Source organism: Ursus maritimus, unplaced genomic scaffold, assembly GCF_017311325.1.
Source record: "Ursus maritimus isolate PB19 unplaced genomic scaffold, ASM1731132v1 scaffold_13, whole genome shotgun sequence".
NCBI classification, from domain to species: Eukaryota; Metazoa; Chordata; class Mammalia; order Carnivora; family Ursidae; genus Ursus; species Ursus maritimus.
In genome coordinates, this window is record NW_024423675.1 from 18,327,616 (window position 1) to 18,345,919 (window position 18,304).

Sequence of the window (18,304 nt, forward strand, 5' to 3'; positions counted from 1 at the left end):
GGTTATCTGTTCTCATGTATACAAAGACCTTATAGTGAGTGCAGCAGGTGATCTTTGTCAGAGTCTAGTGCACCAATAGGAGAATCTAAAGGTCCTCTACACCAACAAAAGAAACTCAGGTTAATATATGAAATTGATATTATTAAAATTTTCCCTACCAAACTGGATTTGCTTAACTAAAACCTCCCTCTTGAAATTTCTGGGGGGAAAAAAATCTGGTCGGAAAGGAGATGAGGTGCGGGTGGGGGAGATCAGTATGTTTCCTGCGGCCGCGCCCCTCCCCCACGGAGGAATTGTGAAAGGCTCGGGAGCGCAGCCTACCCGCAAGACAACAATAGGGTACAGTTACCCCGCCGGCGGAGGGGAAGCGGAGGAGCGCTCCTCTCTCGGGCTGCGCTCCCAGGTGAGCAGGGCGGCTGTCTGGGGACCAAAGACCCATGGCGCCCAACTTCTCGGAGGAAAAGCTTAGGAGACACTCCTCATAAAGCCCCAATTGAAAGAGGTGGGGAGCCCCACGTTCCCACCCCTGCCCTCCGTGAGCGACTTGCTGGAGAAAATTGACCCATCTCGCCCCCAGCGTCCCCCACCCCGCTCGGGTCTCCCGGGCTCAGCCCGAGCCTCCCTCGAGGACGCCGTGCACCCACCTGCGGGGCAGCGCACTCCTCGTTAACCGCGCTGACGCGAGGTCGGTTCCCGAAATTGAGAATCTGGGGAGGGGGCGGCGGCGACGGGGACAAAGCCTGGCCGGGACTCGGGACGGCAACGTCCCACCCGCCGCCTGCCCAGAGGTAGCCGATGTGAGCTACCACGGGTTTCCGAGGTGACAAGAGATGGACGTGTAATGTAAGGTCCTACCCAGGAGAGCGCAGGGTCAGGAGCGGGTCCCCGCCCAGGCTTCAGCCGGGAACCGCGCGGGACTGGGGTGGGTTAACAGGGCCCGAAAGCCAGGGCTTCCTCGGGCCCCCCGAACCAGCTGAGGGGAGGATGGGTGAGAGCGGCGCCCCCGAAGGGGATCGTCCCCTCTTTGTGTAGTGCGCAGGGGGCGCGAAGACACTCCTGGAGGGAGGCGTGATGCCCTCCCGGAAAAGCCCGAGGTCCCCGGGCGCTCCAGAGGGAGGAGAGACACATTCTCTTTCCCGCTGGTGCCTCGGACCTCTGGGTGAAAGCGGGTGGTGGGCGCCAGTCGGCCTGGGAGGGAGCTGCGTGGGGCTTGGGGCAGGACAGGGGCCTCCCGGCCCACGCGCGGAGGTGCATTGTTCCCCGGGCCGCGGGAGGGTGGGGGCAGCCCGCCAGGGAGCGAAAAGTGGGCTCCACGTTGCCCTCCCCCCAGGCCGGATTATGCGAGATTCTCTCTCCGCGCCCCAGTCCGCGGCCCGCGGTAGGGGCGCAGGTAGGTCCCTGGGGGCGGCTCCGCCCCCCCCCCCCAGGCGCGGCCCCCGAGCCCCGCGGGCGCCAGGGCCTCACCTGCGTGGGTAGGAGCAGCGCCAGAAGCAGCAGCCCCAGTCCGAGCCTGGCCACCATCGCTCTGCCCATGTCCGCTCCGTCGGCGTCGGTGCGCGGCGCGTCTCACTGGATGTGGGGTCAGTGGAGAACCGCTGGCTCCGGGCGGGCGCAGGCAAGGTGGGGAGCGCGGCCGACCGGCGGGACCTTATATACCGGGACAGCCACAATAGCCGTGACGTGGCGCCGCCCGCCCACCCGCGCTCCCCTCCTCCGCCGCCACCGCCCCCCGCGCGCGCCCGCCGGCCGCCTCCCCGCCCCTCCGCCCCCTCCCCCGCCGTGCTCCCCGGCGCCCCCTCCCTCCGCCGCCGCCCGGGAGACCCCGGGGCGGCCGGGCCGCGGCAGGTGGGCGGCAGGGCGCCGCCGGCTGCGGGCATGCTGCTTTGTGTTTCCCCGAGCCGACTGCGTGCAGGCTGGCACAGGCGCCCGGCGACTCCCACACAGGACCCGGGGCGAACTCGCGAACCACACACGCCGCTCCCGGGGCCGGGCCCAAGTTTCCTTTGTTTCCCCGGACCTGCCATCTTACCCCACCCCACGCCCCCAAAAGAAAAGTCTGAGGCTCCCGCGCGGCGAGCAGCCTTTAGTCCCGGCTCCAACCGCGCCAGGGGCCCCGGGGCCGGGGGGCTCTCTCGGCCTGGGGTCTCTCAGGTCCCGGCACCAGAGGATGGGGGACGGGGGGGGCCTTTCCGGGTACCCGGGCTGCTCGGCGGGGCTCGCGGGCGGTGCCCGGGCTCGGAGCAACGTGTGTGCTCGGCCTCGCGCCCACCGCGCCCGCCCAGCCACTCGCTTTGTTTTTTGAGCTCCTGCGTCCGCCACGCCGTGTGAGCTCTGGGGCGCGTCCTGGATCCGCAGCCTCCCGAGAGGTGACGAGCCGCCTGCTGGGCGCGGACTCGCTGCCCGGACGCCGCGAACGAGTGGGTTTCGGTCCTGGCGCTCCTGTCTGCGGCGGCGGGCGGACGGGGGCGAGCAGGCGACAGCCCACCCTGAGGGGTGACGCACCCCCTCCAGCCCTAAGAGCCCCGCTGGCCTTCCCCCACGCGGCTTTGCTCCCAGGCCCGACGCAGGGAACAGGAACCTCTCTGGCGGGCCCATGAGAATTCACTGCCCTTCTGGAATTCCTGGGGACACACTTCTTTGGTCTCTGTTGCAAAGCACTTGTTCGTCATTCGTTTCAGGCTTTTGGGACAGGCATTTACTCTTACGTAGCTGCCATTAGGCAGTTTAATGAACTGGTGCAAATAGGAGATTAGTCATCATTCTGCAGATTTTAGTGGGAAATAATTTCCAACCATTGTATTGCAAAAACTTGAAAGCATACAGCAAAAGTAGAAACTTTACTAGTGGAATATTTTCGGTTTAATTCTTTCATTACAGGACTTAATCCTTGTACTTAAAGTTTGCCTGAGTGCTTTGCGGTCTTGAAACAACAAGAGACCAAACCTAGTAGGGTTGTGAATTTGTTTAAATTTCACTTTTCCAGAACACTCTTGTAAAAACAAGCTTAGTTTTATAGAAGCAGAATGACAATGGACTCCACAATAGTGGGTCTTTGACTGAATCGGTCTGTGCCTTAATGGTCAGCCACTTTAACTCAGTAACTTTCCACGTTCCGTACGTGCTTGGGAACACAGGCATTTCTGTCGTGCACCAGTGGACTTTCCCGTTAAACAGTGTTATCACATTGTATAGAAATAACCTGTTCAGCTTCTCCACTCCTCTTGCCAGGTGTGAATGGACTGTGGCTCAGGAATGCNTAGTTCCAAGGCAGGGCTCAAACCAGGTTCTCCAGAAGCTTCTTCTGGAACTAAATGGTGGTATTCAGAGGATCCATTTATTGTGTCCTTCATCTTTTTTTTTTTTTTTCCTATTCCTCCTCCCCCTCTGCCTCCTCCCTCCTCTTTGTTATTAATTTGGAATGGAATGATTAAGAATACAGACTCTAGAGTCAGACTGCCTGGGTTCAAATCCTGGTTGTGCCAGGGAAAGCCTCAGTTTCTTCATCTGTACAATGAAGATAATAGAACCATTATTAATTAGTTATTAAAGAGTTATTGTGGATGAAGTGTTAGACCAGTGCCTGTCTTATACTGGGAGCTCTCAGATGTTATTTGCTCTTGCACCGAAGGTCCCAGGAACTGAAAAGTATGTACCTTCTTTGCAGCTGTGTGATTTGTGAAAGAAATAACAAGCATCAAATGGTACCCAAAATTGGTCAGGCACTTGGGATCTCTGCTTTGGCAGCCACTTCATCACCAGCTAATGAAACTGCATAATTCACAAAGCAAGGCTTTTCACATCTGCCTAGCAGTTCCCCTGGGCATCCCACAAGGGGTGTGGCCCAGGGCTTTGGCAGTTATGCACCCTGGAGGCTTAGCCCTCCTGGAAAGGCCTCTTTACAAATCCCCACCACACCGGATTTCATATGTGGCAGGAAACTCAAGAAATCTGCCCGAACCTTTCCTCTGGGGTTCTTTTTGTTGATGACCTCTTCTTCAAGCTTATTCTGCTCCTGGTTTCCTGTAGTTATTTGTCTGCTTTTCCCTTAGCCAGTAATAGCTCATGCTACTAAACTGTGAATCTCATCAGTTCTCCTAGAATTTTTCCTAAGACACGTGTCCAATTTCCATTTTTTTTTTTTTAAAGTAGGCTCCACACCCAACGTGGAGCTTGAACTCATGAGCCCGGATCAGGAGTCGCGTGCTCTACAGATCGAGCCAGGCAGGCACCCCTCCAATTTCCATTTTTGCAGAGAAATTATTTCACAGAATGATCTTGCAACCAGTTGATTCAATAAATTGAGCTATGTGTGGAAAGTCATAACTTTATATTTTGATGTTTTTTTCACGAGATGGCATGTGACCTAACTTTTTGGTGCTGGCGCTCTTATGAGTAAAATTAAGGGAGGAATACCTTCAGTTTCTAAGTGCGGAACTGTGAGGAATGGTTAAGAACCAGATTGGCACACCTTACAGTAGACTCCGGAATCAGACAAGATTTGAATCCTGCCTCACCCCGCTTGAATAGTCTGACTTGGGGTGAGCTTCCCAACCTCCCTACACCATGAATTCCTCACCTGGCAAATGATACCCACCTCACGGGTGTATGATCTTAACTGAGATCCTGTGTATGTTCAGCAGCGTGCCCAGCACACGGTAAGGACTCACTAAGCCGCCGCTTCTATTGCTATAGGGCATATTCATTCTCGCATGGGTTTTGAAACATTTCATTTATAGCCCTTGCTCTTTTCTCAAGCATCTTTGCATGTGGCATTTTACATGTGCACCTGTGAGGTCAGGGAGGTCAGTGGCAATAGTTGCATTTACATTTCTGAGACACAGAGAAGTTAAGTGACTTGCCTAAGGCCCCATAGCCAGTCATGGTGCCTCACCTAAAGCTAGAACCACAGCGTCCTGACCCAGGTCCCAGGTTTCTCTGCTTTGCCAGCAAGAGCGGAGGCCATGTCTTCTCCACCTCATATCCTCTGCACCTAGCATTCAATCAGTATTTGCTGGTTGAATGGACTCATATTAAGGGAGCAGGTTAATTTGCTTTTTAAGGTGAACTAATAAATCCTATTTCTAAGGGATCAGAAGATATTATTTGACATTTTTAGCACTTCTCAGAAAAATGGATATGAAATAGATGAATCCGATAAAGGATATTCCTTCTGTGCTTTATACCAGAAATGGTGGCTGGGATAATCAAATATTTCATTTAAATTCTATTCTACAATATGGTGCTATTCTTATTTATGTTCACAATATTCTTCCCCCTTATTTCATGCCACCCTAGATTTGGCTGGCATTTAACATTTTAATTTATTCTGATTTTTTAGCTAAGCCTTGTTCTGTACTCAGGAACTCCAGCCTGTTTTCAGCCGGGAGTTGAGAGAGAGTGAAGGTAACAAAGTGAATTAGCGCTTCTGACTGAATGGGTTCTAAGTCCCAGGCGTTGGAGCTCCTTCAATCAGCTGATGGAGGTTCAGTCTGACTCTGTGGGGACATGCTGCCCCCTGCTGGCCATAAGGACCCCCTCGGCTCCAACTGTCAAACAATAAAAACTCCTTTGTGCTGATTTTAAAAGCCTTGAATTTTTGAAGCCCTATAAAGCTAATAAACCACAATGAACTTCTTTAACTTTTAGTTCTTTTTTCCCCTCTAGAGTCTCTCAGATTCTCTCAGGTCTTAAGCTCCATCCAAATAAGAAAACAAATGTAAAGTGAAAGAACTGTGTGCACAGAATTGCATCTGTGCATTTTCAGATGCAAATTGGGTAGTAGGATGCCTACCTCTAAGCATCCGGGGATTTTTTTCTTAAGGAAATGAAAAAAAGAAGCAGCAACTCTTAATCTCCTTGGCCAAAATTTAAATAAGGTGTCTCCATTGTGTTGGCAAGGATATGAGAAATCAGGCCCTCTCCTCAATGCTGATGGGATTATGGAAAAGAATTTGACATCTATCAGTATGAAAAATACATGTCCCCTTAGACCCAGCAATTCTAATTTTAGGAGTTCAGCCTACACATATACTTGCAGAAATGCAAAAGGATATATGTTCAAAGATTTGTTGCAGCACTGTTTATAACCACAAAGGATTGGAAGTCAACTAATTATCCAAAGGCCGAGGCCCAGCTATAGAAATGATAGCCTATCCTTATCATGAAATATTATAAGTCATTTAAAAGAGAAAAAGAGCCTTATATGTACTACAAAGAAAAATCTCCAAAATAAATTCTTAAGTGAGAAAAAGGTACAGAACAGTATGTACAGTATATTATCTGTGTTTGAAAAACAAAAGAAAACTAGACAGAAAAAGAATATTTCCATAGAGATACACAAGAAATTGATAGCAGTTCTTGCCTCCAAGGAGGGGAACTGGCTGGCCAGGGCAGAAAAGTAAGACCCATATTTCATTACATACTGGTTTGCACTTTTTGAATTGTGTATCATTATTCATATACAAATAGACAAAAATCATTTAGGTAAATTAATAACCAGTACATTCTAGGGCCTTCCCTCCCGGACTCCCACAAAACCAGGGAGTAGAAAGCCCACCTTCTCCAGCCCCAGAGGCCTCGGGATGCCCCTCCCCCTCCTCATGAGCCCTCCTTCCACTATTCACAGGCTCAGTAACAGAAATTACAGTATTGCCTCGTTTCGTCCATCCTTTGACAAGTGAGACCAGTGCTCTCGGGTCCAGATAACACACGCAAAAAAGCTCCCAGGAAAAACGAAGAAAAATGAAAAACTGGGCTGTAGAAAAAAATAATGAAAAATCCCCTGGCAAAGCTTCGGTTTTCCTCATTTTATTCTCCCCGCGGAGCATTCAGTCGGAGAGTCTGGGCAGGAAGAAAAGCTTGGGGTTGGGCCTCACTTTTCCCAGAGGAAGGTCTGAGCTGGGTGGGCTCATTCCCTTTAAGGGATCTTTTTAAGATTCCCGTTCCACTTCTGGGCAGGAGGCGGAGTCGGAGCCTAATGGGGTCATTAAATTCCAGGGTAAATAACTGAAATCTCACTTCTGCCTCACGGAAAAGAATCTCCAGGCCACAGAAGTGCTACACATCTTTTGCCATTTGCATCTGGACCCGAAATGGTCCTTTCCATGGAAATAATGCAACTGGAAGAGTGGGAAGGTATGTGCATTTTTTCATCCCCAGATGACTTTCAGTCTTATCTCCACGTCTCTTTGTTTTTCCAGATTTTTCACTTTCTGTTAGGTTGGAAGCTAGAGGGTCCCTTATGCGCCGCCAGATGACTAAAGTTTTCAAGTGGCCAGGATGATTGTATCAGAGATTTTCATTAACCAAAAGAATGTTGTAATATATAATACAATGGTACGTTTAATGAAATGTTACACTAAGCCTGAAACAGGGACCACATTTTCAGACTTTGTGAAATCCTTTCTAAATCTGTTAACGCAGTCATTCAAGATTCCACTCAGCAATATCTAAAGCAGATGGGGCTTACGTCTTATCCAATAGAGTCTTAAGATGTGACTCCAAGGAAGAAGCATCCCGTAATACTCAGCCATTAAAATAAAGCCAGATGAATTTAATTAGCTAGATTGAAGAGCGATTTCTCTATTGAGAGCCATATATTTGTATATAGATCTTTGAGTTTCAAAAAAAAATGTTCCTTTCAAATTTTTTTAAAGATTTTATTTGTAAGTAATCTCTACACCCAATGTGGGGCTCGAACTTACAACCCCGAGATCAACAGGCATGTGCTCTACTGACTGAGTCAGCCAGACACTCCTCCTCTCAATATTTTTATTTTTATTTTTTTCAGATTTTAAAAGTAATACATGTCCAATGTAGAAAAATTTGGAAAATGCAGATAAGTACAATAAAGAGTATCATATTGTACACCTGAAACTAATATAACACGGTATGTTAATTACACTTGAATTTAAAAGAAAGAATATTAAAATTACCCATAGCTCACTAATCCTAAGTAACCACTAATAATAAATTTTTTAATGTATTTTTGCTTGTTTATATCTGTATATTTAGAGTTTCTTTATTTGTTTTGCTGAATTAGGAGCAAATGTGCCTACAGTTTTCGATCTTGCTTTTTCCACTCAGTAAAAAATTTAACCACAAAATTTGAAGTCACGTCACTGTCAGGTTAATGAAATAACTGGGATGACCTGTGCAGGTGGCCAGCCAAATCCAAACCCACCCAAGTGCTGGCTTCAGTTGGGTGCACCTGGTGGCATCTGTCTACTCCAAATACTGATGGGGACGATTCTGGGCTCAGGGGTTGACAGGACTTCCAGGATAGCAATGGCAACGTCTGGAATCTTTTGGAGCTGCAGAAACACTGGAGCAAAACTCTTCACTTCCCTGCTTCCCAAGAAGGGATGTCTGTTATTTCCCAGCTCAGCCTCATCCTCCTTCTACATTCCCACACCCCAAAATATAAGGACTCTAGTGTATCCCAACAGAGAAGGGGAACTGATGAGGATGAGATGCAGTTACTTTATATCTGAATTCGTGTTGTCTCAGAACATGTTTTTGGGAGGTTTTACCAAATTTTTGTCATTATATATTCTTGAAAACTTTATTCATAATGACTGTACAATATTCTAATTGGACATTTGTTTCTATTATATATAACATTATAAAATCCTTATGCGTGTGTTCCGTTTTCATTTCTGGTTATTTTCTTAGGATATATTCCTAAAAGTGGAAGTTTGGGTCTTGAAAAGAAACTGCCAAATTGTCCTCTAGAAATTTATACTCCCAACACTAGTGTGAGTGCCTAATTCACAAACCTTTGCTAAATGTGAGAATTACAGTGTAAAAGATATTTTTTTTAATTTCACTGGAAAAAAAGATGTCATTTTTATTTGCATTTTCACTGTCAGTGAGATTAAACTTTTTTTCAGCTATTTATTAACCATCTGGAATTCTCTTTTGGTTTTTAGGTTTATTTATTTATTATTTTAGAGAGAGAAAGATAGAGGGGAGGGGAAGGGCCGGTGGGAGAGAGAGAATCTTAAGCAGGTTCCACACCCAGCATGGAGCTGGACACGGGGCTTGATCTCACGACCCTGAGATCATGACCTGAGCCAAAATCAAGAGTCGGACACTTAACCAACTGAGCCACCCAGTGCCCCAGAAAATGCTTTATTTAAAATCCTCCTCTCTGGCGAGTTCTGTATGTGGTTTGAAGAAATATTTGATAGATACTTGGGGAAGTACTTGAATGAAATAATATCAAACCTGTTAACCTGTTTTGTTGTTTGTTTTGTTTTGCTGGCTAATTTGCTTGAGATAATAGAGGACATATGGAATGATGCTGCCACAGAGAGCTCCTCATTCTTCCCTAAATTTCTCAAACTCTCCTCTACAGGAAGGTACAAATATTTTAAACTAATATGTTTAAAGGCGTAACAATTAGTTACTCTGTCCAGGGTACTCAGATATCTGACTTGCTTACCTTTTAGCAATTCTCAGCAACCTACTTTTTTCTGTCCCAGCACACTGGAGGGTTGTAACAACTACATTCTTATCAGTAGCTCTGGACAGCAGCAATTCCCCGGGGAGTCACCTGGGTGCACATGCCTGGAGGAAATCAGACCCTTCCGAGGGGGGTATGGTTTAAAAAAGTCTCCTGACTTATTTCACTTAGCATTATCTCCTCCAGTGCAATAAGTCAAGCAGAGAAAGACAATTATCATATGATTTCTCTCATCTATGGAACATAAGAACTAGGATGATTGGTAGGGGAAGAAAGGGATAAAGAAAGGGGGAGTAATCAGAAGGGGGAATGAAGCATGAGAGACTATGGACTATGAGAAACAAACTGAGGGCCTCAGAGGGGAGGGGGGTGGGGGAATGGGATAGACCGGTGATGGGTAGTAAGGAGGGCACGTATTGCATGGTGCACTGGGTGTTATACGCAAATAATGAATCATCGAACTTTACATCGGAAACCGGAGATGTACTGTATGGTGACTAACATAATATAATAAAAAATCATTAAAAAAATAATAAAAGTAAAAATAAATAAAAAAAATTAAAAAGTCTCCTGGAGTTCAGAATCACTAGCCACAGCATTTTAGCTTCTTTTTTTTTTTTTTTAAGTAGGCTCCATATCCAGTGTGGGACTTGAACTCATAACCCTGAGATCAAGAGTCGCACAGTCTACTGACTGAGCCAACCAGGCACCCTGCATTTTAGCTTTATTAATTAGCAATAAAGGATGTAGCATAAGTTGTAAAGCATTAATCAGTAAATGGCACACATATGACACGAGTAAACAAATAATTCAAAATAATTAGCATTTATTCCCTGAATGTGTAGCTGCCATTGCAAATAAGTTTTAAAAATCATGCTTAATTTGCAATTGTTTTTTTTCCCTTTAATTGCATCTGCCACCTGCTCTTAATTTGAAACAAATTAAACCCTGAAGGGAGCATCCAAAAGTAAGAAGACGAAGCAGATTTCACCTCTGGGCAAAAATTATACAACAGTTTCCCCCATCTTCAAAAAAGGTGAATCATTCTTTTCCAGAAGTGATAGACTGTGTTTTGTTTCAATAGCATGCCCCAGTAAGTGACAGGGTGATGCTCAGATGTAACAGCCAACTCTCTCCAGCATGTTGGGCTGTATAAACTACATGAAATTCTTGTGTCCTTGGAGTTCGTGCCAGTACTGTCCAACACAAATATAATGCAAGCCACATATTTTAAATTTTCAATTTTCTAGTAGCCACATTAAAAAAGTGTTTTCAAAAAAGGTAAAATTAATTTTGGTAAAGTATTCTGTTTAATATATCCAAAATACTATCATTTCAACAGCTAATCAATACTAAACAATTATTGGGGTGCCTGGGTTGGTTAAGCATCTAACTCTTGGTTTCGGCTCCGGTCATGATCTCAGGGTCGTGAGATCGAGCTCTGTGGCAGGCTCTGTGCAGCAGGCATGGACCCTGCTGAAGATTTTCTCTCCCTCTCTCTCTACCCCACCCTGCCCCAGTCATGCTTTCTCTCTCTCTTAAAAAATAAAATAAATAAATAAATAAATAAATAAATAAATAAGTTTAAACAATTATTAATGAGATAGTAGACATTCTTTTTTGGTTCTGTATCAGTTATCTATTGTAGCATTATAAATTACTACAAACTTAGCAGCCTACTAGAACACATTATCTCATAGTTTCTGTGGGTCAGGAATCTGGGCATAACTTAGTGGGTCCTCTGCTTCAAGTTCTCTCATGAGGCTGCAATCCAGGTGCGAGCCAGGGCTGCGGTCTCATCTGAGGCTGAAATGGGGAAGTATCCACTTCCAAGCTCACATAGTCATTGGCAGGATTCAGTTCTTTGTGAGCTACCAGACTAAGGGGCTCATCTTGCTGCTGGCTGCCAGCTTGAGGCTTCCCTTAGTTCCCTGCCAGAGGAGTCTCTCCATCAAAGGGTGGACTACTTCATCAAAGCCACCAAGGGAGTCAACAGAAAGAGTCTGCTAGCATGATGGAAGTTACAGTCTATGTAATGTAATTGTGGAAGGGGCATCCCATCACTTTTGCTATATTCTGTTAGAAGAAGGTCACAGGTCCTACCCACATTCAAAGGGGAGGAGATTCCACACAGGTGTGAAACAAGAATTTTGGGGAGCTATCTCAGAATCTGTCCACCACATGTACTAAAACTTTGAGATCCACTGTGTATTTTACTCTTACAATACATCTCAGGTCAAACCAGCCATATTTTAAGTTCTCAGTAGCCACTGACTGGTGGCTACCATATTGGACAGCACTCTTCTGTAACAACTAAACCCAAAGATATAAGAATTACAGGGTACTCAAGTACTGGCGTAAACAATCGTGTTTGTATAGAGAATTCAAACTCAAAAGAACTGGAAGCATAAAGAGGGGTACCTGGGTGGCTCAGTCGGTTAAGCGTCTGCCTTCAGCTCAGGTCATGATCCCTAGGTTCTGGGATATCGAGTTCCACGTCGGGCTCCCTGCTCAGTGGGCAGCTTTCCTCTTCCTCACCACCACTTGTGTGCTCTCACATGCTCTCTCTCAAATAAATAAAATCTTAAAAAAAAAAAAAAAAAGAATTGGAAGCATAAAGATACAGAAAATTTAAAATATTTGTTGTTTTTAATAGGTAAAGAGTTTATTACTATCATTCAAATCTGGATCCTGAAAGCAAGTAGAGGCTAGAAAATATGTTTTGCGTTTGTTTTTACAACTTTATACTTCATACTTGCCCTGAGAGAAAGAATGGAAGGCAATTTACAGAAGGGTTAGGTGACCATAACACCAGGGGGCTCCCAGGAAGATATCGTAGTAAGTAATCTTATACTCGTCCCCCCAATTTCCAGCTGGATACCACTTTAGCCAGTCAACACAAAAACTCAGTCCTTTCCTTACATGACATTTTACCAGAGCAGAAGGCTCAAAGGAGGGTAGAAGATGGGAGTATTTTCCAAGAAATTCTCTAGTTTCCCACTTGACCACTGTGTGAAGAGGATCTGTTCCCTGCTAAATTAATTAAACAAGCCATTAAAGTGAGGTGGCTCTAATGCCTTGGCGGCCTACATGAGCAAACCAAAACCTAAGCCTATAAATGCTTCAAGGTTATGAAGTTGAAATCTAAAGACAACCAATCACAAACAGCCAACAAGCCTTTCTCCAAGAAGTCAACTGCTTAAGCTATAGCCAGTCAAATAATTTCCTTGCTTTGCTTCCACATCTGTTCTATGAAAGTCTTGCCCCTAGCTCCTATCGGTGCACTTCTCCTAATCACTTCCGGTCTGGTGTTGCCCCACTGGAATGGATATTTGCTCAAGTAAATGCTTCATAATTTTAATGTGCCTCAGTTTATCTTGTAACCCCCGAGTGTGAGCTGGCAGTCCAAAGGAGAGTCTGCGGATGGACAGTTTCTTTACTAAAGCCTGAGTATCCCACATGCAAGCCAATGGGCTCGCTCCAGCCCCTCCCCGCTCTTTCTGTGCCACACAGCACTCAGTTCGAACATAAATTATACATGCAAATGAGCACTTGCTTCAGTTGTTCACAAGCCTTCATGCATCTGTTCTCATGCCTTCCCCTCGTCACCTAAGGGCAGCCCCAAACCTATCCTGACTTTTTGCTGAAATTTCCTGTCCCATCTCCCCAACTGCCTCCTTGAAGTTTCTCTCTGAATATTACCCTTTTATCTTCAGTCCAACCTATTTAATAGCAAATGTTAAGTGCTAGGCCATGGGCTAGTGAGCCTCACCAGGGGCTGGAGACATTCCCCAGAGCAGAAGCCAGAGACATCAAAGGCAAACAATGCCCAAGTCAGAGTTCTTTCCACACAATAAGTGGACCCTGTGATTTTGAAAGAGGTGGTTTAATCTTCTCAGTGTACATCATCATATGTAGACATGAATTAATCAGAGTTATTTTCCCCTTCTAGATCCAAAAAAAGTATCTTGACTCTGGGAAGGGAGGTACTTCCATTAGTATGCCTCAGGCAACCTGAGGTGCACCCCCCAACACACCCCTGCCATTTCACAGCAAGACTCTAGGGACATCCCCAGGCCTGCTGAAGGGGAACAGAGAAGCTCCCAAGTCATGGTTCCCCCGGCGACCGTAACTGGTAGTACGAAAATCATGTCCTAAATCTACATCTATGACTCACAGTCAGATGAAATACAAGATTCATTAAATATATATTGGAACCAGGGTGGAGAAACGATAGTGCCTAATTTGATTTTATGTGTCAGAGTGGGAAGGATGGTGTACTTACAAAAATGTCCTCCTTCATTAAATTCCTGTAGTAGAAAGAGTTAACATCATTTTAAAACTCGTGTGATACAGAGTATCATGACATGATACCATCATTCTCCCCCACTCACTCATCTTTTACAAACAATTCTAAGAGGCTAAGGTTTCATTTATCACCTCGATCTGAGGTAATATATTTGCAATAAATAAAATTCCAGACCCAGGGGGTTACAGACTGAATGTGTCTCCCTCAAAATTCATACTGTAGGAGAGGAAAAATATCTTTCTAAGTTCTTGCCTAGGGCCCTTGTAACAAAAAGACAGATTAACAAGAGAAAAACAAAAAGAAGGGTTTTTTTTAATATGTCTACTTCAGCTACACATGGGAGACACCCAGGGAAAAATCTAATTCTTGAGGTGGCTTAGAATTCAGCTCAAAGACCATCTTCAGCTAAACTTAAAAAAAGGGAGGAGGGGGCACCTGGGTGGCTCAGTCGGTTAAGCGTCTGCCTTCGGCTCAGGTCATGATCCCAGAGTCGTGGGATCGAGCCCCGCATTTGACTTCCTACTCAGCGGGGAGTCTGCTTCTCCCTCTGCCTCTCACCCTGCTCATGCTCTCTCTCTCTCTCTTTCTCTCTCAAATAAATAAATAAAAAATCTTAAAAAAAAAAAAAAAGGAGAAGAGGAAAGAGAAAAGAAAGGGTGTCAGGGAGGCCAGTTACAGGCAGGCACCTTCTCCACTGGTCACAGTCTCTGGAGATTGAGAGACAACGTTCTCTTCCTGGTGCAGAGAGGGAGACATCCTTACCATTGGGGTTTCCCATATAAATGTAAATTTCCCTTACAAAAGTCTAATTTCTACTCTGTTTTCTGAGCTTCTCCTGTATCTGCTGTTTCTTAAAATAATCACCTCAAAATAATCCTTATGCCCAAGAGGCATATTTTGGGGTGGACTTTTCTGTCATTCTTCCATAAATTGAAACCTAATCCCCAATTTGATGGTATTTGGAGGTAGGGCCTTTGGGAGGTAATCAGGAGATGAGGGATTAGTTTCCTTATAAGAAAGACTCCGCAGAGCTCTCTCACCCCTCTACCATGTGAGGGCTCAGTGAGAGGGCTCTCTCTATATTGGGAAGCAGTCCTCACTAGACACTGAATCTGCTGTCGTCTTGATCCTGAACTTCCCTGCCTACAAAAGTGAAAAATAAATTTGTTGTTTATAAGCCACCTAGTCTATCATAGTCTAACAACCCAAACCCACCAAGACACAAGGTGTAGACATATCTAGGGCTTCCCTGAGACCCAGATTAGGGGGTTCCTGGTCTATGCCTTACCACCTGGGCTGCCAGAATACATGTACTCTGTGACCAACACTAGTCAAGGCCCCGGAAAATGCTTCTCCAACATCTCTCGCCTTTTGTACTCAAGACAGAAGGCACCGGAGTACAAATGCCAGGACGGTGGGTTATGCCAAAGTCAAAGACACACATTGCTTTGGGTTGTGGGAAGCACGTGAACGGCCCAGACACTTAGGTAAGAGAAAAACAAAACAAATTAACTCGTCAATCCTTCCTCTGAGATACTACGAGTGTGGTAGGTTCTTGCAGGACAGACTGTAATTTCCCAGGGGGCTGAAGGTCCATTTTCTTGCTTCTCTTCATGTTCTAATTTGTGGTTCTGGAGGCTCTCATGACTTAGGGTGGTACTCAACATAAGTGCCCATAACTACTAAGGAACATCTTGTGATATGAAATATAAATTTGCATACTCATAAATTTGCTGTAACAGGCATGAAGCATGATACCAACTTCTTACACTGGACACCAAACACAAGAGTTTAAAGTGCTTTGTTTTTACTAAATGGATAGATGCCATTTAACCAAACTTTCAAAAACTGTATCTAAAATGTCAGATTTATGGGGCATGTGGGTGGCTCGGTCCGCTGAGCATCTGACTCTTGGTTTTGGCTCTGGTGGTGATCTCAGGGTCATGAGGTTGAGCCCACATAGCGCTTGGTGCTCAGTGGAATCTGTCCCTCCCCCTCCCCCTCTGCCCCTCCCCTACTCGTGGGCACAGGTGCACTCTCTCTCTCAAGATAAAATAAATAAATAACATCTTAAATACATAAAATGTCAGATTTATTTTTACTAAAATGTTGATATTAGTTAATAATTTGTTCTTTACTTCTTAGTAATTTTGACTATTTTAGGAGAAAATATTATTTAATCTATATTTCAAAAAGTTACTTAATTTTTCTATGTTTGTATTTATTTTAATATACACTTGAATGTAAACCTGATTCAAACAGTATTTGAACACAATTATATTTCTTTTTTAATCCTTCAGATCATTGCCAAAAATCTTGATGACACAGTGATTTTGCTGAAGTAAAAGTCAGAAAAACAGATTAACAGAAACATTTATAAATTATGTATCTTTTTTGGTCTTCCTCAAAATCAGTAGCCCATCAAAAGGACATTCAGACATGTGCAATAATCATTAGATTTAGTCATATTTCACCAGCTTTTTGTCATATAAAAGCTATTGCTTTAAGTATGTTTTATTTTTGTCATTATGAGGGTTTATTTATCAAGGTAGGAACATAAAGCAAATTTTATTTATTTAGTTGTTAGCTTGATTTATAGTTTTTAAATACTTAGACACTTGGGATGTACCGCCATTTGTATGCTGGCCCTGCACGTTAGTGACCTAGGATGAATTAGGTGTCTATTATTAATTCATCAGAATTAAGAGCAGTATCTGCCTGGCACATTTACTCAGAACTAAAATCCCTGCAGTCATTTAGATATAAGAGATGCCCTTTTAAAAATGAAGCTATTCCTGAAAATTCTTCATTTATAATGCTGTTTTATGATAGGATGTCATGGACAGTAACAGATAGACCAGAGACATCCTTTGTAAAGTTATATACAGAAAGGTCATATATCATAAAGGAAAGAGAAAAACTTAGCAAGAGAAGGAAAGCAGATAAATTGAAGTAGACATTTTAACTGTTGTTGAAAGGACAATATCAATGAGCCCATAATAGATAGGAGGGTGAGATTTTGTTAGACTTAATAACCAGGGAAATGTGGGGCGCCTGGGGGGCTCAGTCAGTTAAGCATCCACTCTTGATTTCAACTCAGGTCATGATCTCAGGGTTGTGGGATCGAGGCCCACGTCAGGCTCCATGCTGGGCAGAGCCTGCCTAAGGTTCTTTCTCTCTCCCCCTCTGCCCATCCTCCCTCCCTCTCTAAACAAAAAAAAAAAATTCAGGGAAATGAGAAATCAGTCACTTCTAGAGACTTAGAAACACTGTGGAAAGGCAGGTAAGAAGAAGCAACTTGTTAATAGAGAATGGGAGCAAACATGCAACGGAAGGAACAGGAATCACAAAGCGTTGAGCAATCACCCTGTACTAGGCCGGGTGCAAAGCACATAACGGACCTTGATACTTTCAGCTACAAGACCCATGACCCACCAGCCTTTTCTTTTTTTTTTTTTTAAGGAAGCTCTATGCCCAACGTGGGGCTCGAGCTCACGACCCCAAGATCAAGAGTCACACGTTCCACCAGCTGCGCCGGCCAGGCGCCCGCAGCCACCAGCCTTATTAGGATTTACTGCAGTCAAGCTGCATGAAGGAGACTACCTAAAATACTGCTAATGCCGGGGTGCCTGGGTGGCTCAGTCGTTGTTAAGCGTCTGCCTTCGGCTCAGGGCGTGATCCTGGCGTTCTGGGATCGAGCCCCACATCAGGCTCCTCCGCTGGGAGCCTGCCTCTTCCTCTCCCACTCCCCCTGCTTGTGTTCCCTCTCTCGCTGGCTGTCTCTATCTCTGTCAAATAAATAAATAAAATCTTTAAAAAAAAAATACTGCTACTGCCGAGAGGGCAAAGCTCCAACTTCTGAGGAAGGCAGGCCCCAGCTGTGCCCACCTGGCCCCAGACAGCGGCCACTTCATGCTTTTGCATATGCTTTCCTGTGGCTGGGTGCCTTAGTCCGCCGGCAAACTCCGACCCATCCTTCAAGCCTCAGCTCCAATACGACCCTTTCTGAGAAGTTTTACCAAATTCTGCTGGGCCCAGCCTGTGTATTCCCTCCTTCTGCTTCCTTTAAGCCCTTCGTGTCATTATACATATTAAAACATACCATGTTGCATTACAACGATCTGTTCTTTTGTCTGTCTCCTCTGGACCGTAGCTTCTTGTGGGCAGGGCAATATCCAAGCCCCTACACTACGTCTGGAACATAGCAGGGACGCAATAGAGGCACAATGACTGACAGAATAACTGAGTGAACAAATATACCCAGGTACTATATACCAAACAATGACCAGTAAACAACAGACAGGTAAACAACCAGTGTGTATCTCTCTCACACCTGAGTGTATCTTACTTACGTTTTAGTTTAGCCTGCTGGAGGTCTGAGCGTTACCCTCTTTTTCTTGGCAATATCTTTGAGACAAAGGAAACAAGTGAATGATTCAAATGACTTACGTATGACATGTGTCGACTTATAATATGACAACGGTCACTTTAGACCAGGGCATCCGATAGAGCATTTGGCAGTGATGGAA

At 45.1% G+C, this 18,304-nt stretch overlaps 2 long non-coding RNA genes across 5 annotated transcripts in view; one reads left to right on the top strand and one right to left on the bottom strand.

The window, feature by feature from the left end:
• The window catches only part of LOC121102254, a 6,572-nt gene extending 4,360 nt beyond the window's left edge, over positions 1-2,212 (bottom strand). Inside the window, exons 1-2 of one of the 3 annotated variants that reach the window (XR_005834305.1) lie at positions 2,198-2,212; positions 1,465-1,647 (exon numbers count right to left, since the gene is read on the bottom strand). This is a non-coding gene — a long non-coding RNA (uncharacterized LOC121102254). Of the gene's footprint in view, positions 1-1,464; positions 1,704-2,029; positions 2,045-2,197 lie in introns of those variants that run through there. The other 2 variants (XR_005834306.1, XR_005834304.1) reach the window with 2 other exon arrangements.
• On the top strand, positions 26-17,883 carry LOC121102255. 2 transcript variants are annotated; one of them, XR_005834309.1, is made up of 3 exons: positions 26-502; positions 6,997-7,134; positions 17,238-17,883. It is a non-coding gene; the product is annotated as an uncharacterized LOC121102255 (long non-coding RNA). The 2 variants fall into 2 exon arrangements; XR_005834307.1 differs by having other exon boundaries at positions 26-403.
• The last annotated feature ends 421 nt before the right edge of the window (positions 17,884-18,304 follow it).